The sequence below is a fragment of the Phyllobates terribilis genome, unplaced genomic scaffold (assembly GCF_046119375.1).
Source record: "Phyllobates terribilis strain yellow unplaced genomic scaffold, ASM4611937v1 Scaffold_5__5_contigs__length_657084704, whole genome shotgun sequence".
Taxonomy (NCBI): Eukaryota; Metazoa; Chordata; class Amphibia; order Anura; family Dendrobatidae; genus Phyllobates; species Phyllobates terribilis.
Genome location: NW_027362765.1, coordinates 33,170,462 through 33,192,288, shown reverse-complemented (window position 1 = coordinate 33,192,288; position 21,827 = coordinate 33,170,462). Strand labels below are relative to the sequence as shown.

Below are 21,827 nucleotides of genomic sequence, written 5' to 3'. Positions count from 1 at the left end.
CACAGTACCGCCATTCCCCCACACACAGTATAATGTTCCCACAGTTCTGCCATCCCCCACACACAGTATAATGTTCCCACAGTACTGCCATCCCCCCACACACAGTATAATGTTCCCACAGTACTGCCATCTCCCACACACAGTATAATGTTCCCACTGTACCGCCATCCCCCCACACACAGTATAATGTTCCCACAGTACCGCCATTCCCCCACACACAGTATAATGTTCCCACAGTACCGCCATTCTCCCACACACAGTATAATGTTCCCACTGTACCGCCATCCCCCCACACACAGTATAATGTTCCCACAGTACCGCCATTCCCCCACACACAGTATAATGTTCCCACAGTACCGCCATTCCCCCACACACAGTATAATGTTCCCACAGTTCTGCCATCCCCCACACACAGTATAATGTTCCCACAGTACTGCCATCCCCCCACACACAGTATAATGTTCCCACAGTACTGCCATCTCCCACATGCAGTATAATGTTCCCACAGTACTGCCATCCCCCCACACACAGTATAATGTTCCCACAGTACTGCCATCTCCCACACACAGTATAATGTTCCCACAGTACTGCCATCTCCCACACACCGTATAATGTTACCCCAGTACCGCCATCCCCCCACACACAGTATAATGTTCCCACAGTACTGCCATCCCCCACACACAGTATAATGTTCCCACAGTACTGCCATCTCCCACACACAGTATAATGTTCCCACTGTACCGCCATCCCCCCCACACACAGTATAATGTTCCCACAGTACTGCCATCTCCCACATGCAGTATAATGTTCCCACAGTACTGCCATCCCCCCACACACAGTATAATGTTCCCACAGTACTGCCATCTCCCACACACAGTATAATGTTCCCACAGTACTGCCATCTCCCACACACAGTATAATGTTCCCACTGTACCGCCATCCCCCCCACACACAGTATAATGTTCCCACAGTACTGCCATCTCCCACATGCAGTATAATGTTCCCACAGTACTGCCATCCCCCCACACACAGTATAATGTTCCCACAGTACTGCCATCTCCCACACACAGTATAATGTTCCCACAGTACTGCCATCTCACACACACAGTATAATGTTACCCCAGTACCGCCATCCCCCCACACACAGTATAATGTTCCCACAGTACTGCCATCCCCCACACACAGTATAATGTTCCCACAGTACTGCCATCTCCCACACACAGTATAATGTTCCCACTGTACCGCCATCCCCCCCACACACAGTATAATGTTCCCACAGTACTGCCATCTCCCACACACAGTATAATGTTCCCACAGTACAGCCATCCTCCCCACACACTTTATGATTCAAGTTTCCCCTCACAATATGGTATCACCCACTCCACTGGCTAATAAATAGTCATTTATCCCGATTCTTGGTGCCGATGCTGATGAACCCGGCACATACCAGCGACCTCCTGGATCAGTTTCCGACGGCTGGAAATTATGGATCTGGGACGGTCAGCAGGTGCTATACATGTGTGAGGGGCTCTATCTCTCTCTCTCTTTCTGCCTGAAATAAAATAATGGAAGCTATCTGAAATATATGGAAGATGTCTTCTCTCTGACTTCATCAATAATGGAGAATGTTCTTTCTCTCTTGCTAGAACTGTGATCTTTATTTTTCACTTAAAAGCGCTTTTAGACTTTCTCCACAACCCTCATTAGTGTGATCATACAACATACAAGCCTCTGATTGCTGCGGTGATGCACTGCACTACTGTAGTGCTGTGTATTATCCCTGCCTGTCAGTGTAATACTAATGGCCCCATACACATGAGATAACTGTTGGTCAAACGATCCTGACTGCTGTCTCTCCTGACTCCCTCATACACACAACCTTTCTACTCGGCTTGGCTTTCCTGTGGTCTCTATGAGAGAGTTGTTGGCAGACTCCTCTAGAGGAGGCTTATTTCCAGGAACAGCAAATTTCAGTGTTTGAAATTCTAATGCTAGATCCTTATCTCACCTGACATCATCTGCAGTTCCAGCCAACTTTAGTCTAATGTGTATGTATATAATACCCAATGCAGGATGTCACATCCCCCGCATATAATACCCAATGCAGGATGTCACATCCCCCGCATATAATGCCCCATGCAGGAAGTCACATCCCCATATATAATGCCCCATGCAGGATGTCACCTCTCCCCCATTTAATGCCCCATGTAGGATGTCACCTCTCCCCCATATAATGCTCCATGCAGGAAGTCACCTCTCCCCTCCATATAATGCCCCATGCAGGAAGTCACCTCTCCCCCCATATAATGCCCCATGCAGGACGTCACCTCTCCCCCATATAATGCCCCATGTAGGATGTCACCTCTCCCCCCCCATATAATGCCCCATGCAGGAAGTCATATCCCCTGTATATCCATCCCCCCATAGTGCCCCATGCAGGTCCCCTATGGCCCCATATAAAAAAAAAAATCCAATACTCACCTCTCATCTCAGCTGCTTCTCTGGACTCCAGCGTAGCCCGCATGTTGACGCAGTGCGCTGTGACCGATCAGGAGAGAGCGCGGTGTAAAGACGTCACCGCGCCCTCTGATCTGAGACGTCACAGAGCATCAGCGGAAGACACAGGAGCTGCTGCGGAGGCACGGGGAGGGGTAACTATGACGCCGGGGTCCTGATCGAGCTGGGGGAGGGACGGGAGGAGAGGGGAGGGGAGGGGTAAGTGTGACGCCGGGTGCCAGGGTACTGATCGAGCGGGGGGAGGGACGGGAGGAGAGAGGAGGGGAGGGGAGGGGCATCACACTTGTCCTCAGGAGATAAGCGGCCGTAGCCGCTGATCTCCCGACGATAGCCGCATGTAGGTTGGGGGACTTATGCTGCAAATAGCCGGCTGCATCTCCCGGCTGCATCGCTGCTGACCTCCGTGCCGCACATGAGCCACTAATGGCCGCCATGTTTTTCAGAAATGCCGCATCGCTGATTGGCCGCGGCCGGACCAATCAGCGACCCGGAATTCCCAGGACAGACAGACAGATAGACAGACAGACAGACGGGATAAGACAATTATATAGTAGATGGGGCAGCTCACATCTGAGATAATTTTCTCATGACGATTTGGCATGCAAAAACAATCGCAGCATGGTGCGATTGGCTGCGAAAATCGGATTGCATATACCCATACAAATCTATGGGTGCATGTGAAACATCGCACTGCACTTGGATGTCACTCGAAATGCATTGCGATTCCCACGGACGCTGGCAATGGAGGAGATGGAGAAATTACTTTCTTCGTCTCCTCTATACCTGTGCTGCGATTCACTCATGCGAGAGGATCGGAGCAAAGTGCACTGACACTCAGCTCAAACTCGCAGCAGAGTTTGAGCCAAATGTCATTAGCATATCGCATCGGATGCTATATGCTAGTGTGATTCCGGCCTTAGTCTGCAATTCAACTTATTTTCCAGTCCATGCGAGACAAGAGAGAATACAACATCTACACGTTCAATCTCCTGATATGTTTCCCTTTATTACCTCCAACAATTGTATTATTACACGGGATTCTTTATGATGTTACATCGGCCTCATCTTCTCACCATTCAGATTCCTACAATATTGGAACTTCTCAGTTGAGATCTTCTATGTAAGAGAATTTTCCTGATTGACCCATCAAGGATGGATAGGGACAGTGTCAAGATGGCCGAGAGGATATTACATCTTACCTTAGAGATTCTTTTCCGGCTTACTGGAGAGGTGAGAGATTCTGATGACGTCACATTACGTCATTCTTATCTATGGGAATAACAGATGGACAGAACTGGAGAGGTGAGGACTCTGGAAATGTCTGTAGTGAGATTTATTAATGTGTCTCTCCATAACTAGGATTACACAGTAGTGAAGAAGACCTCTAGTGAGCGCTGTCAGGCCCCTGTGTCTAAGGGATGGGGAACAACCCTGAGCCCAATTACAGGGCCTCCTCCTCACCCCCTGATACATGAGGGCGTCAATGAGCAGATGATCCTAGAACTCACCTACAAGATGATTGAGCTGCTGACTGGAGAGGTGACACTGCTGGGAATCATGGGACATTATACAGTAATGCTATGAAGGGTTCAGGGGAATGACGGTATCATTGTATGTGTCAGGTTCCAATAAGGTGTCAGGATGTCACCGTCTATTTCTCCGTGGAGGAGTGGGAGTATTTAGAAGGACACAAAGATCAGTACAAGGACGTAATGATGGAGGTTCTCCAGCCCCTCACATCACCAGGTAATAGACAGGACTAAATGCACACTGCCTATAATTATCTGTATGTAAAGAATGAATTCTGTCCCTGTATGTGTTTCCTCCAGTTCTCTCCAGTAAGAGGACAACACCAGAGAGATGTCCCCGTCGTCTTCTTCCTCAGACGTGTAAACAAGAAAATTCCAATGTTTCTCAGGATCATCAGGTAGATGGAGAGAAGGTGTCATGGGATCTCTCCTATGATGTGTAGACGGCTGTGAAAGTCTTGTGCTCAGTCTTGTTTTATTCACCAGTATTATTATATATATATACTTGTGTAATGAGAACGATGGAGATGGCAGGATTAGAACTGATCATAGATGTGACTTCTCCATTCGTCTGTAACTCTTACAATATTTGTTTCAGGGTAAAGATCTGACCCATATTAATACTACAGAGACATATGTGAGGGGTGATGAGCGGTATAAAGGTGAGATTTCTACATACGACTATCTACATGAGATGTAACTTCTAAATGCAGAAAAGTCACAGATTCTTCTCAACCATCAGCTTTCACTGCTTTATCAGTGATGTCGTCCGGCCATATCACAACCATGTGAACACCATTTTGCCTCTAGACCACAACATTCTCCTCCACACACAACTGTTCAAATTACTTTGGGCATTAAGACCCCTTCTTCTATAGAGATTACAACCTGGACGATCCACCTTCCTCCTGAAATTAGAAGATGCTGACCCTTATCTGCCCAGATCTGTAAACTACTAAGCCAAATGACAGCGTTCGTAGAATGTGCTGACAAGTTAGGAAATCACTTGAAGAAAAATTATGATGGGCCTGTAAGAGAAAGTGGAGGGTGATGATGCTGTTACCTTCCAATTTTGATTTATTGGATGAATCTACCTTCTCTCTTCAGTGCTGTTGAATGTGCTCATATGGTCCTACAAGACCAGGTCCAGTCTTTCTGACCAAACTTCACTTTTATGATCCACAACATTAAATGTGCAGTGAGGGCCAAGTGTGAATTTTTGTACAATAAAAACAGAGTTTCCCTTTATCCTGATTTTTCAATTTCTTTTAAACTAACTAACTTCAAAGAGAATTGTGATAAATTACATAAACATCACACCTGTGTCATGATATATCTCTGAGCTGTGCGTTGCTCATGGCTATAATATACATTTATTCACGTCTGCAGAAGATGTGTTGGCATGGCTCGAGCCCTGGTTTCATGGCAATACTCCATGTCATTATTTCCATTTTGTTTTCGATCCTAAGGAATTTGGATAACTGCACAATCGCTTCTGAAATGGGGAGCACTAATACTATTTCTACTCTTCTGGCAGGACTCATAGTAGCTCCAAAGGTTCATCGTAAATTAGTGCAACTCCGGTTTAGTGTTAGAGCTCTCCTCTTATACATATATTCTTGTTGGGGTTTTAACATGTTTATTTTATTCTATGTCCTCTTTTTTACGGGTTCATTTTGTGTGATGTGATTGTGGGGGTATCAGCCTGCCTCACTTATTTGAGACTGTAGCTCCTTGGTAGTCCTTTTTTAAAAAAAAAAAAAAAAAAATCTCATTACCTTTGTCAAATGCCCAAGATGTAAATTTAAGACACCTCAGCTCTGCACTATTTTAAAAAGTTCTCTTTAAATGTCTACTATTTTTGAACAAGTTCTGTTGGCAGAAAATATTGGCCCCTACGATAGTTTAGATTTTCCAAGAGCCACATATTCTAATTACTCCAGAGAGGTTTCACCACTAGTTACTGATCTTCTACTGATGAAGACTGTTGAGTTTGATGATTTCAGTAGATGTGTTATTGTCTATAGTCACAGTTTTTGACTTCGGTAGTTAGTGCCCAAAATCCTCTGATTTATCCACTTCCCACTGCCAGTTTTTTGTTCCTAACCAGGCCCCATTTTTCAAATCTGACATGTCACTTTATATGGTGATAACTTTGGATGCTTCTTCTGATTCCAGGGATTCTGAAATATTTTTTCTGTGACACATTGTACTTTGTTTTTCATAATTTTAGGTTGATATATTTTGAGTTCATTTTTGAAAATACCTGAAAATCGCCAAATAATTTAGAAAGATTTGTCATTTTCAAACTTTAAATTTTGTATGCTCCTTAATCAGATAATGATAGCAGACAAAATAGTTAATAAATAGCATTTACCGTATTTCTGCTTAAGGTTGGCAGCATTTTTCCAACATCTCTGTTTATTTTATTTTTTCAACATTCTTTTATTTTTGTTCGAATGATAGAAGGCTTACAAGTTTAGCAACAAGTTTTTATATGTTCAACTAAATTTACAAAACCTATTTTTTGGGTAACATCACTTTTGAAATTTCTTTTGAGGGGCCTAGATTTTTAGATAAAACCAGGAGGGCAGAAAAAATACAAAATCAGGAGACACAAGAGTAGTCAGTAAATGGGCCAGGATCAAATACACAAGCCGGGAGCTGAGCACACAGGACTGAACCAGAGGAGAACAAGGCTGTATCTGGCAGCTTCCGGCAATATGCTTTGAGCTTTAGTAGGGTGTGGAGCTTTCCAGTTAGCTGAAGCAGGGAGTTGATTACTCCAGCTGGACAGCACACACACCCATACTGCCAGCCTGGATGGTACTACAGTTCCCAGCCACCCTATTCTTAATGGCTGGACAGAGCCTGTGCCGCCCAGAGCTTCTAGTTTCAATGTTTTCTCCAACACCAGCGCCGCCTGCAGAATGATTGATGGCGGCGACTGGTGACAGAAGCAGACATAGCAAAAGCAGGTCCCAGAGGAGATGTGGCACCATTTGCAGAAGCCCTGATGTTACAGAATGGCAGAAAACCAGAGCAGAAGAAAACCCCATAAAGTGACTCCATTTTATAAATTACATCCATCAGTGAATTCATCTATAGGAGTATTGACTATTTTGACACCTGAGTGGGGGCTTGTTCATTATTTGGATGAGTAAAAGTTTTTATTGGTATAATTTTTGCCTATATAACATTTTTTGAAGGCTTTTTATTCCAATATTTTGGAGGCATAATGAACAAACAGTTGAACATCACACACTACAGGTTCATGTGATGAGGTTTTCTATTAGACTGTGAACTGTCATTGTCTTAGTGAATAATTCTATTGTACTACATAACTTCCCATTTCTATTTACATTTTGAGTAGAAATGTTCAAAAATATAAATTTCAAGAATATTTTATTCAAAAATAATAATTGGTTTTATTTTTGGCAGATGACTGTACAAGGAGATCAGAGGGACAACTGACAGCTTCAATTTTTAAATCAGATGATCTTGAGATCACACAGGATACAGTTGAAGTGAATGTTATTACTCCAGATATACCATCATCCCTTCAGAGCAAAGATCTGTCATTTGATCCTTTGGAACAGGTCCTATCTTCTGATTCATTACAGACTAATAAAAATAAAAGTCAGAAAAGAAGCATTCAAAAACAAACTGTTCTTAAAGCAAAGAAGCCAATTACACATTCAGAAAATGGAAATAGTTTTGTCCTCAAAACATCTTTTGTTAAACATCAAAAAATTCACACAGAAGAGAAGAGATTTTCTTGTTCCAAATGTGGGAGACGTTTTAACCGGAAAGCAGAACTTGTTAGGCATGACAGAATTCACACTGGGGAGAAGCCATATTCATGTTCAGAATGTGGAAAATGTTTCAACCGGAAATGGGTTCTTGTTAGTCACAAGAGAACTCACACAGGGGAGAAGCCATATTCATGTTCAGAATGTGGAAAGTGTTTTGGCGATAAATCAGTTCTTGTTACACACCGGAGAACTCACGAAGGGGGAAAGCCTTTTTTATGTTCAGAATGTGGAAAATGTTTTGTACGGAAATCATCGCTTGTTATTCATCAAAGAACTCACACTGGGGAGAAACCTTATTTATGTTCAGAATGTGGAAAATGTTTTGCAAGGAAATCAAATTTTAATAGACATCGGGGAACTCACACAGGGGAGAAACCATTTTCATGTTCAGAATGTGGGAAATGTTTTGCAAGGAAATCACATTTTGATAGACATCTGGGAACTCACACAGGGTAGAAGTCTTTTTTCTGTTCAGAATGTTGGAAATATTTTAACCTGAAATCGCATCTTGTTTTACATTAGAGAAATCATACTAGGTAGAAGCCTTTTCTCTATGGCTTTATTGGGGAAACAAGAGACTATGGGATGTATGGTGCTGCCACTAGGAGTCTGACACTAGGGGAAAAAAATATCTTCTCCTTAGCAGGGTACACTCACCAACTAGCAAAAAGCTAATCAGTTTTAGCTTAGTGTCAGTAGGAGGTAGACACGGGTCTGCTTTCAGACCCATTTCTACCTTAGGCACTTGTGTGTTATTAATTTTCTCCCTTTTTCTTTCAGCCTCAGCTTGTGACTACTGGCAATAGCGTGTAATAGCTCACTCTGATTTCTTTCCCACCTGGAGACCGAGAGAACTGTGTGGTCTGATCCACATTGTACCCTTTCGTATCTGCTCGGCATGGCCACACACCCCTAACGCATTAAGAGTGTCTCAGAGCGGCCATAAGGACGGTCCTTTGCCACCTAACCCCAGCTCAGTCGTCCATTATAGCGAGACTGTATGCCAGGGGGAAGACTGACCATCTCCAGTCCCCTAACAGACCCACGATCTACTGTGAATAATGAGTCGGGATTTCGATAGGACAGGTACCTCTCCTTCTCCAGGTCTTCGCAACAAAAGAAGTAAAAAAAAAAAAGAGCAATAGGGGGGCTTCTGGCCTAATCTATCTCCCTGCCTCTGGGTATCGATCCATTCCATAGCACTCTCATTTGGCAGGACTCGCTTCCTTTCTGTGGCGCTAACAGCCTCCCACGGTCTTTGTTTTTCTCTCCCAGCCAAATGCTAAAATCAAGGCCCCAGCTTCCCCAGGGCCTACTTTTCAAAGCCACACCCTCCTTCCTTTTCCTCAGTGCGCACTTTCTCCAGCCATGCCTCCCGCTTGGCAGCTAATCCTCACTTTCCTTCATCGGAGGTGCTTGTCTGGACACAATTCCCCGCATGCTTTATTCCCAAATTCCACCTCTTCTCCCCTGCTTGGCACCATTTCCTTCCTGATGCCCACCACTTCATACCTGCGGGCCTATCGCTCCACACCTTTGGCCTCTCCAGGATAGCCTCGGGGCCTCACTCCTCATCACAGCACTCCTAGGAACGAGTAGGCTCTGTTTTTGGGCTTAAAGGCTCAGCACTCCTCAGCAGGTTTCCCCTGGTACACCCTATGATTATCCCCAGGCAGACTTGCTCTTGCCCATTCCCCCCTATTATTCTTCTCTTTGCCTGTTCCTCCTGTAAGAAAAAAATTGCCCTCAGGTCAGCAATCGGTACTCTGCAGCCGTGCCACGATGTAGACATCCCAGGAGCCCCCCTCTGCCCAGGAAGAGAGTGCACCACCTCCCCACGAGTGGGATGCCGCAATATCCAAGTCTGTTTCCGGTCTAACCAGGGTTTCCCAGACCCTGGATTCGGTCGTTGAGCATCTGCCAAATACAGTAGGAAAGCCTGGTACTCCAAACATTCCCCGGGACGAATTGGAGTCCATCCCATATTCTCTCCGTCATGGCAAATCGCACGTGAGGTCGAGGAAGTGATCTCATTCCACCTCCTCTGGGTCCCCCTCATCCTCCACATCTTTCAGGATGGCCTTCATCTCCTGCTTATCCTTCCCTGGGCCCCATGCAACTCCGTGATATGAATTCCACTCTGAATCAGACTCAGACCTTGATTCCAAACAAACATCCAAGTTGCGGGACATAATGGACAGTCTGATTCTTGCCAGGAATCAGACCCTCAACATCAAGGTTCGGGACCCCCTTCCCACAGAACCAACATTCCCTTTCAACAAAGTGAAATGTCCCCCTTTGTTTTCTCATGCCATAAGGAGTTTGACAACATTTTTTCCCAGGAGTTGGGGAACACCCAGAAAAGCGCTTTTAGAGAAGAGACAAGTGGATATCTTTTATCCCTTCCCTCCTGAGCTACTCAAACCCTGGGCTGAGTATCCCAGAGTGGATCTTCCATTTCTTGGATGTCCTCTTATACGGTCCTTCCTCTTTCAGACGGCGCCTCTCTTAAAGACCCTTTAGACAGAAACATCACTAGCAAAGTCTGCATTCGAAGCAGCGGGGGCATCTGCCCACCTGATTCTCCAAGTTAGTCTCCACATAGGCTAAGATCCTTCATCAAGGCATCCTTTCCAGGGCCCCTTCCGAAGAACTGGCTGATCTCACCGATCAAATTGTTTATGCGAGTAAATACCTTCTCACAGCCTCTCTTGACACTGCGGGCTGCTCGTCTTTAGCTTCCAGCAACTTCATGGCCATTCGCAGAGTCCTATGGCTCAAGACCTGGAATACAGAAATGGTCTCCAGAAAATCCCTCACAAGCATCTGCTTTTCTACGGCTGTTCGGAACCAGACTGGACCAAATCATCTCAGACGCTACCGAAGTGAAGAGTACTTCCCTTCCCCAACAGCGACCAAAGCGTCTACCAGCTAAGAAATACACCCTGCAGTTTCGCTCCTTTCACCAGTTTTCTTCCTCTGGGACTTCTAACCTCCGGGACCGCTCCCCGGCACAGTGTTATGAGATCCTCCTTAAAGCTAGCAGCCATCAAAGCAAGCCCTCCCGATCCAGGTCAAACAGATTTTCCTTTGCATGATGGGCGCACCCACCTGGGCTCCCTCTCCTATTCAGAAGACGGCAACCTTGAATATTCAGGGACGCATGGCTTTCTGTAGTTGACGACACCTGGGTCAGAGAAGTCATCTCCATCGGTTACAAAATAGAGTTCTCTTCTGTCCCCCACTATCGTTTCTTCAAGTCCCAGCCCCCAAGGGATCCTTTGCTGGTATCTTTTTTTTTTTTTTTTTTTCAGGCAATTTCCTCTTTCCTCCAGTTAGACGTCATCATTGCAGTTCCCACCTAGGAACGCTTCTCGAGTTTCTACTCAAACCTTTTTATGGTTCTGTCTATCCTATAGTAGACCTCAAACTCCCAGACAACCAAATGCAGCTCCGCCGCTTCTGGATAGAATCACTTCGCTCAGTAATTGCCTCCATGAAGCACCCGGAATTCGTCTGTTCAGTGGACATCCAAGACACTTACCTTCACATCCCAATCTGCGCATATCACCAAAGGCTCCTCCACTTTGCAGTTCAGGATTCTCACTTTCAATGTATAGGGCTCCCCTTCGCCATAGCGTCTGCTCTGAGTCTTCACGAAAGTCATTTGCCCGCTGTCATGCCTCTTCTTCACCCCAAAGGATTTTTAGTCATCCCTTACCTGGACGATTTGCTGATTAAAGCAGACTGCTGCTAGAGTCTTTATCTGACTCTCGACATGCTCTCTCACCTGCTCTGGGCCATCAACACAGCAAAGTCGTCTGATCCCGGTCCAGTATCTAGTTTTCCTATTCATGCTCTTCAATACCGCACACACCAAAATTCTTCATCCCGAAGAAACAGTCCCTCCCTCCTTTGTGGGATTAGTTCTCTTTGATGTCCATTGCCCTGTCCATTTCAGATCTGTATGAGTGTTCTGGGAAAGATGGTAGCTGCTATGGAGCTGGTCTCTTCATACAGTTTCACACTTGCCCCCTTCAGCTGGCACTAATGTCACGTTGGGACAAGGAGATTTCATCACTGGACCGTCCCGTTCTCCTTCCCCCGCAAGTAAGACAGTCGCTGGCCTGGTGGCGCCCCTCTTCCCTCGTCCGCCATGGGTGATCCTTCCTCCTGCGACACTGGTAGATCGTGACAATCGACACCAACCTGCTCGGTTGGGGAACAGACTTTCAACACTTCACGGTCCAAGGCCATTGCAAAACTTGTGAATCCTCACTCTCCATCAACATTTTGGAACTCAAGACTGTCTATCTCACTCTCCGGCACTGGCAGGTCCTTTTAGCATACGGACCTGTGCGCATCCAGTCTGACAATGCCACTGCATACATCAGTCTCCAGGGCGGAACCCAAAGCAGATTTGTCATGTCAGAAATCTCTCGAATTCTGGCCTTGGCCGAAAGAAGGGTGCCTGCGATCTCAGCAGTTCTCATTCCCGGAGTGGAAAACTGGGCAGTCGACTTCCCGAGTCGTCAGAGCCTCTCTTCAGGCAGATCTGTCAATGGTGGGGCATTCCTGTTATCGACCTAATGGCATACAGGATGAACATCAAGGTTTCTCAGTTCATGTCCAGGTCTCGCAACCCCCTCGCGATCGGCTTCAATACCCTGGTCCTTCTGTGGTCGCAGTTTCATTTTCCACACCTTTTTCCACCTCTGCCACTAATCCCCAAGCTCCTCAAGAAGATCAAGGTGGAAGGAGTGCCAGGGATCCTTGTGGCTACTGACTGACTACTTCTGCGTATCACGCTGTTCTGGACCTATGTCATCACAAACTTCCCTTTGGAAACTTCTGGATCATCCAAACCTCCTTTCCCAGTCGCTCAACGGATTATCTGTTGATGACGCAGTCTTGAAAGACGCAGATCAAAACCATGATCAAAGCAATAAAGCCCTCATTTTCCAGAGTCTATCATCACTCTTGGAAATCCTTTTTTCGCTGGTGCGAGGCCAACCAGGTGGTCCTATGTCCTTCTTGATACCCTCTTTTCTGGCCTTTCTCCAGCCAGGTCTTGAGTTTGGACTCTCTCTCAGCTATCTTATAGGGAACAGCGTTATTTATGCTCCCTGGCGCCTCCACGCAGCCAAATGCCAATTAACTTTATTCTCCCCGTCAGCATTCGGTTTCCATCATGGGGACGGTGGCGCCATGGGTTCAGTCATCACTCTGAGAATACAGAGTCATCGGTCCTGACTGACACTTGCTCTGCATTGTGGCCGGCTGTCAGTCAGGACCAAGGGGCACTGTTACAGTGGTTACTCTATTCTCAGAGCAATGACTGAACTTGCGGCACCCCCGCTCCCATGAAGAAAACCAAATGCTGGCGGGGCTAATAAAGTAAATTTTCTCCCCGCTGCATTTGGCTGCGTACAAGTGGAGGGGCAAGCATAATAATACTGTTAGCCTGCAGATTAACTGCATATCTGCAGATTAATAGTGTTATTTCTGGTGATAGGTTCCCTTTAAGGGCCAAGTCTCTGCCATTTCAGTTCTATTTTAGAGGGATCTAGCTTACTGTTCTCAAGTCAGGATTTTCTTACAAGGAGTTGCTCATTCCATTTTTCCCTGTCATCCTCCCGTGGACCTCTGGGAAGTCAACCTAGTTCTTAATGCTTTCCACTTTGAATCTCTTCGATAGGTCTCTTTGTACTGGCTCTCCGGGAAAGTTGTCTTTCTAGTAGCGATCACCTCTATCAGGCTCTTCTCGGGGCTGGCGACCCTTTCCTGCCATTCACCCTTTCTTATTTTTCACCAAGTTTTAGGTGATGCTCCATCCTGTTCCTTCTTTTTTTCTGAAGGTGGATTCTCGCTCTCACCTTAACAAGGGCATCATTCTCCCAGCCTTCTGTTCTTCTCTAACTCATCCTCTGGAACAGTCTCTTCAGAAGTTGGATGTCTTAAGAGCTCTACGTCTCTATCTTTCCAGAACAACATCTTTCAGGTACACTGACTCTTTGTTTGCCCAAGGGTCACTGCGGAGTTCTTCTGACCTCCAAAGCTACAATCTCTTGGTGGATCCGTTCTGCCATCCTGGAAACTTATCAGGCACAGGATAGGCTTCCCCTGCCTGTAGTCATGCCTTATTCCACACATGCACTGGGGGCTTCCTGGGCTGTACATCAATCAGGCCTCAGCCTCACCGTTCTGTAAGACTGCTACATAGTTCTCTGTACACACCTTCTCGAAGTTCTATAGCGTGCATACCAATGCCTCTGCTGATGCGAGCCTAGGTAGGAAGGTTCTGTTAGCAACAGGCACCCAAACTTAGACCTCTTTTGGGCGTCCTTCCGTTCACTTTTCCCACCCTTGGGAATGCTTTAGGACGTCTCATGGTTACCTGTGTCCCCAATGAAGCATTATAGAAAAGAGGATTTTGGGTGCTTACCGTAAATCCCTTTCTCGGAGCCTTCATTGGGGACACAGTTCCCTCCCCTGTTGTATATATGTTGGGATTTGTTCTTCTTTCTTATTGCTTCTCCTACCGCTTTCTCATTAACTGATTAGCTTTGTGCCAGTTGGTGGGTGTACCCTGCTGAAGAGGAGCTAATTTTTTTGCCTAGTGGCAGCAGCATACACGCCATGACCTCCTTTCTTCCCCAACAAAGGCTCTTAGAAAGGGGTTTTACAGCAAGTACCCAATCCTCTTTTTTTTATGTTCAAAATGTGGGAAATGTTTTAACCGAAAATGGCACCTTCTTGAAAATCAAAAATCTCACACGGGGAGAAGCCATTATCATTCCTAGAATGTGAAAATGAATTCCTAGAAAACATATTTTGTTAAACATCAAAAATAACTCACAAGGAGAAACTATATATATTATTGACAAATTGTACAAAAAAGACAGTCGTATAATTGAGCGAGAAAGGGAAATCACTTTAGAACTTTACTATATTTTTTGACTATAAAACACTTTTAACACCAAAAAATTGTACTAATAAGCGAGTGCCTCCAATAGTCTGGAGACAACTTCCTGTGACGGAGCAGAATGCTGAGACCTTGTCCTTTCCGATCACTGTGAGAACTGCTTTCTCCTCCTGCCCCACACTGATCTATGTGATCAGTGCAGAACAGGAGAGGAAGATACAGGGAACTGCACAGAGACTGCACGTCCTGAGTGAGCTGCTGAAGAACCTTCCACCTGTCTAGCTCCAGGACCTTTCACATGACCTGAATTGTCTAATGTATATACAGTGTATGTACAGTACAGACCAAAAGGCATCAAAACTATGAATTAACACATGTGGAATTATATACTTAGCAAAAAAGTGTGAAACAACTGAAAATATGTCTTATATTCTAGGTTCTTCAAAGTAGCCACCTTTTACTTTGATGACTGCTTTGCACACTCTTGGCATTCTCTTGATGAACTTCAAGAGGTAGTCACCGGAAATGGTTTTCACTTCACAGGTGTGCCCTGTCAGGTTTAATAAGTGGGATTTCTTGCCTTATAAATGGGGTTGGGACCATCAGTTGTGTTGTGCAGAAGTCAGGTGGATACACAGCTGATAGTCCAACTGAATAGACTGTTAGAATTTGTATTATGGCAAGAAAAAAGCTGCTAAGTAAAGAAAAACAAGTGGCCATCATTACTTTAAGAAATGAAGGTCAGTCAGTCTGAAAAATTGGGCAAACTTTGAATGTGTCCCCAAGTGCAGTTGCAAAAATGATCAAACGCTACAAAGAAACTGGCTTACATGAGGACCGCCCCAGGAAAGGAAGACCAAGAGTCACCTCTGCTTCTGAGGATAAGTTTATGTGAGTCACCAGCCTCAGAAATCGCAGGTTAACAGCAGCTCAGATTAGAGACCAGGTCAATGCCACACAGAGTTCAAGCAGCAGACACATCTCTGCAACAACTGTTAAGAGGAGACTTTGTGCAGCAGGCCTTCATGGTGAAATAGCTGCTAGGAAACAACTGCTAAAGACAGGCAACAAGCAGAAGAGACTTGTTTGGGCTAAAGAACACAAGGAATGGACATTAGACCAGTGGAAATCTGTGCTTTGGTCTGATGAGTCCAAATTTGAGATCTTTGGTTCCAACCACCGTGCCTTTGTGCGACGCAGAAAAGGTGAACGGATGGACTCTACGTGCCTGGTTCCACCGTGAGGCATGGAGGAGGAGGTGTGATGGTGTGGAGGTGCTTTGCTGGTGACACTGTTGGGGATTTATTCAAAATTGAAGGCATACTGAACCAGCATGGCTACCACAGCATCTTGCAGCAGCATGCTATTCCATCCGGTTTGCGTTAAGTTGGACCATCATTTATTTTTCAACAGGACAATGACCCCAAACACACCTCCAGGCTGTGTAAGGGCTATTTGACCAAGAAAGAGAGTGATGGGGTGCTACGCCAGATGACCTGGCCTCCACAGTCACCAGACCTGAACCCAATCGAGATGGTTTGGGGTGAGCTGGACCGCAGAGTGAAGGCAAAAGGGCCAACAAGTGCTAAGCATCTCTGGGAACTCCTTCAAGATTGTTGGAAGACCATTTCCGGTAACTACCTCTTGAAGCTCATCAAGAAAATGCCAAGAGTGTGCAAAGCAGTCATCAAAGCAAAAGGTGGCTACTTTGAAGAACCTAGAATATAAGACATATTTTCAGTTGTTTCAAACTTTTTTGTTAAGTATATAATTCCACATGTGTTAATTCATAGTTTTGATGCCTTCAGTGTGAATGTACAATTTTCAAAGTCATGAAAATACAGAAAAATCTTTAAATGAGAAGGTGTGTCCAAACTTTTGGTCTGTACTGTATATGTAGCAGATTTGGGTATGTATATAAATGTGCATATATAGTAGAGCTGTGTGTATGTAAATGTGCATATGTAACAGAGCTACAGCATGGTCAGTATGGTCGCTCAGTGGTTAGCATTGCAGCTCTGGGGTCCAGGGTTCAAATCCCACCAAGGAAAACATCTGCAAGGAATTTGTATGTTCTGCCCGTATTTGCATGGGTTTCCTTTTTGGGTTCTCCGGTTTCCTTCCACACTCCAAAGACATACCGATAGGAAATTTAGATTGTGAGCCCCAATCGGGATAGTGATGATAATTTCGGTAAAGCACTGTGGAACATGATGGCGCTATATAAACAATGCATAATAAAAATAAATGAAACTGTGTGTGTATGTAAATGTGCTAATGTAGCAGAGCTGTGCGTACAGTGCATACGGAAAGTATTTCAATTTTTCACTCTTTGTTTCATTGCAGCCATTTGGTAAATTCTAAAAAGTTCATTTTTTTTTCTCATTAAAGTACACTCTGCATCCCATCTTGACTGAAAAAAAACCCAGAAATGTAGACATTTTTGCAAATTTATTAAAGAAAAACTGAAATATCACATGGTCATAAGTAATCAGACCCTTTGCTCGCTATTGAGTAGAAGCACCCTTTTGAGCTAGTACAGCCATCAATCTTCTTGGGAATGATGCAACAAGTTTTTCACACCTGGATTTGGGGATCCTCTGCCATTCTTCCTTGCAGATCCTCTCCAGTTCAGTCAGGTTGGATGGTGAACGTTGGTGGACGGCCATTTTCAGGTATCTCCAGAGATGCTGAAATGGGTTTAGGTCAGGGCTCTGGCTGGGCCAGTCAAGAATGGTCACAGAGTTGTTCTGAAGCCACTCCTTTGTTATTTTAGCTGTGTGCAGGGTCATTGTCTTGTTGGAAGGTGAACCATCAGCCAAGTCTGAGGTCCAGAGCACTCTGGAAGAGGTTTTCATCCAGGATATCTCTGTACTTGGCCGCATTCATGTTTCCTTCAATTGCAATCAGTTGTCCTGTCCCCATAGCATGATGCTGCCACCACCATGTTTCACTGTTGGGATTGTATTGGGCAGGTGACGAGCAGTCCCTGGTTTTCTCCACACATACCGCTTAGAATTATCACCAAAAAGTTCTATCTTCGTCTCATCAGACCAGAGAATCTTATTTCTCATAGCCTGGGAGTCCTTCATGTGTTTTTGCGCAAACTCTATGCGGGCTTTCCTATGTCTTGCACTGAGGAGAGGCTTCCGTCGGGCCACTCTGCCATGAAGGCCTGACTGGTGGAGGGATGCAGTGATAGTTGTCTTTATGGAACTTCCTCCCATCTCCTTACTGCATCTCTGGAGCTCAGCCACAGTGATCATGGGGTTCTTCTTTACCTCTTTCACCAAGGCTCTTCTCCCGATTGCTTAGTTTGGCTGGACGGCCAGGTCTGGGAAGACTTATGGTGGTTCCAAACTTGTTCCATTTAAGGATTATGGAGGCCACTGTGCTCTTAGGAACCTTGAGTAATGCAGAAATTCCTTTGTAACCTTGGCCATATCTGTGCCTTGCCACAATTCTGTCTCTGAGCTCCTTGGGCAGTTCCTTTGAGCTCATGATTCTCATTTGGTCTGACATGCACTGTGAGCTGTGAGGTCTTATATAGACAGGTGTGTGCCTTTCCTAATCAAGTCCTATCAGTTTAATTAAACACAGCTGGACTCCAATGAAGGAGTCGAACCATCTCAAGGAGGATCACAAGGAAATGGACAGCATGTGACTTAAATATGAGTGTCTGAGCAAAGGGTCTGAATACTTATGACCATGTGATATTTCAGTTTTTCTTTTTTAATAAATTTGCAAAAATTTCTACATTTCTGTTTTTTTTTTCAGTCAAGATGGGGTGCAGAGTGTACTTTAATGAGAAAAAAATGATCTTTTTAGAATGGCTGCAATGAAACAAAGAGTGAAAAATTTAAAGGGGTCTGAATACTTTCCGTACCCACTGTATGTAATTTGTGTAGATGTAGCAGAGTTGTGTGTATTTATGTGCCATGTTGAGTGTTCATGTCCCTGCTGTGATGCTATATGTAAATATAACACTTGATGCCAAGAAACACTGACAATAGATTTAGTGCATTACAATTAGTGATATTCACTCCTCCACTTTACACCAGGGAAAATTTAAATAGTATCCTATTTTCTGCTGTATAAACCTGGGGTATCTCTTATAGTCCGAAAAATTTAGAATTGAATTGGTGAACCTGGCTTTTCCGAACGGTGATGGTGAACAAACCATAACCCTAACAGTCTAAGATCTGAAACCATGATCAAAGTTATCTGAGCACACAAATCTCCAAGAGTGCTCAAACTTTTGCATCAGCACATTTTTCTTTTTTGTAATTTTTTAAAAATGTAAAAGATTAAAAAATATATATTTTAGCCTAAATTACAAAGGAAATGTGTCATCTTTAACTTTAGGCCTTTTAGAGATCATTTCATCTTCAACTTGCTTAACTGTTCACAATAACAGTAATTTTGACCACTTGGTACGTCACTCAGCTTTCCCATCCTGCGATGTTCTCTACCTCTGCTGCTTGCATTCACTTGGTATATTTTTCGGCTAATCAGTGCTCTACCCCAACCTTCCAACTTTTCTTTATGACCTCCTTGTTTACTCCGTCTTTGAATATCCTGAATCTGGCTCAGTTTTAGTTATCTGATAAAGATAAGCACAGACCACTCCCCTCTGCTTCACACCTGAATGCATTTGTTAGTAAATATATTGTCAACAATACATCTGCAAGACGTCAGTCTGGTGCACCATACAAGTGCAACATTTAACTGTACAGCTATGAATTATACCAGAATTTAACCAGAAGGGAACTAAAGGTAACTGGATACCTAGCCACTGTAAACAATGTTTCAGTTTTTCACTCTCACACTCCTAGTCCTTCACTTCCTACTAACCCCCCCCTTATTCCTACAACTATTAAGGAACTGGTCATCTCTCACTACATCCTCCCCATCCATCTCACTTCCTTTTCAGAACTGTTCCTCAACATACAATCCTTTGTCTCCAAACACAGACAGACACCTTATGCCCTGCTCCTGCTCTCACCTACTAACACTTTCTCTGCTCCTCCTCACTGCTGGCGATTTCTCCCCAAATTCTGGACTTCCTCACCACATCCCCACAGTCACTTCTACCCCTCATCCACAATCTATCACACATTTCCGCAACCTCTCTAACCTTATAGCCATCTGCCCAGCCCTTGCTTCCCCGGTCCCTCTAACAGGAGCTCTAAGGAATGCTCGATCTGTCTGCAAGAAACTTTCCTACATCCATGATCTTTTCATTACTAACAAACTTGCCTTCCTCGGCATCACCGAAACTTGGCTCACCCCTCTGACACAGCCTCTTCAGCTGCACTTTGTTATGGTGGATTCTATATTTCTCACACCCCCTGCCCCAGCAGCAAGTATGATGGAGGAGTTGGTTTTCTCCTGTCAGATAACTGTTCCTTTACCCCAATTCTAATGCCACCCTCCATTACTCTCCCTTATTTTGAGGTGCACTCTGTGTGCATCTACTCTCCCTGAGGCAGGCTTCCAGAGTTGCTAAGCGGAGATGGAAAAGATCCCACTCCAACGAGCACTTCATCGCATTCAAACAGTCCCTCACTACTTTCAAGTCCACACTCACTTCAGAAAAACAAATGTGGCGCCCAGCTGCGCTTGGTACCACAGATCCTAGAGGGGTGCATTAACGGATTCCTCCACAAGAGGCCCCCACAGCACACACACACCTTCACCTTCCCCCTCAGACCACTAGAGGGAGCCCGTTAGGGATATAAAGTAAAGAGGGAAGGTGGAGCCAGGCAGAGAGTGAATTCAGTTCCTCTGGAAAGGTCAGCAAGTACAGACCTGAATACAGAGTCGAGCTCAGTCTAGTCTGGAGTCTACAGAGAGGTCAGCCTGCAGTGGAGCCTAGTCCAGACTCAGTTGTAGCTCAGTTAGAGCTCAAGGTGTGCCGGCGCCATAAGATCGGTGAAGCGCGGAAAGCTGCCGCTAGTGTGAGTAGCCTAGTGAGGGCCCGAGCGTGGCCGAAGGCGAGTGGAAAGTGAGTAGCAGTGGGGGCAGAGGAGCTTACCCAGCTCACCCCGAAACATATACCGGACACCGGGTCCGAGCTTACCAGGATCTCTATGACCCAGTAAGGCATAACCGGAATCCCTGGAGAACTACAGGTCCCAGGTTCACCAGAGAGCTTATACGTAACAGAGCCAGGAGACACATAGGCCCCGTAAGCTGGGAGCGTGCATTCCAAGAGAAGGCCCTACCAAAATGTCAGTCGGTGCAGGACAGAGATAAAGTTAGGCCTAGCTTCAGGCAGGTCAGAAACTTACTACGCAGAGGCAAGAACCAGGAGGCCCTACACTCGCTCATTGGGGAGGATCCTGATATGCACCCTTCACCCTACAGTGCTCCGTGATGTGCCTGAACTACCACCAGTAAAATGTACTGAAGTGTCTACCGTGTCCGTCCCCGTTCTTGCTCTGACCCGGCTGGGTCTCGCCTGTCCTGCATCCCCTCTCTCCGTACGCTGCCCTGAGGCCTAGCTCCACCTGTGGGGAGCTATACCATCGAGCTGCCTTATCATCGTCCCCATCCCCCTGGGCGAGTCACAAACATACTTCTCATCTCATATCTTCCCTATCTCACAACCCTAAACAGCTATTCAACACTTTCAATTCTCTTCTCCGTCCCCCAGCACATCCTCCCTCTCCACTCATCTCAGCTGAAGACTTTGCCTCATTCTTCAAGCAGAAGATCAAAAACATCAGAGAAACCTTTGACCTACAGTCCCCACAGACCCTCCTCAGAAGTACTCAGCCCTCCTTCTCCAGAACCAGTTTCTCCACCATTACAGAAGATCAACTTTCCTCTCTACTCTTGATCACATCTCACCACCTGTGTACACGACCCGATCCTGTCCCACCTCATCCCAAACCCGTCACCACAATCTTCATCCCATGCCTAACCGATCTCTTCTACCTGTCACTATCAACTGGTGTTTTCCCCTCTTGTTTCGAACATGCCTCGATCACACCCATCCTCAAAAAGCCCTCTCTTGACCCATCCACTGTGTCTAGC

General features: G+C 45.3%; 1 pseudogene; it reads left to right on the top strand.

Annotated features, from left to right (window-relative positions):
• Nucleotides 1-21,827, top strand: part of LOC141271408 (uncharacterized) — a 107,517-nt pseudogene that overhangs the window by 41,078 nt on the left and 44,612 nt on the right.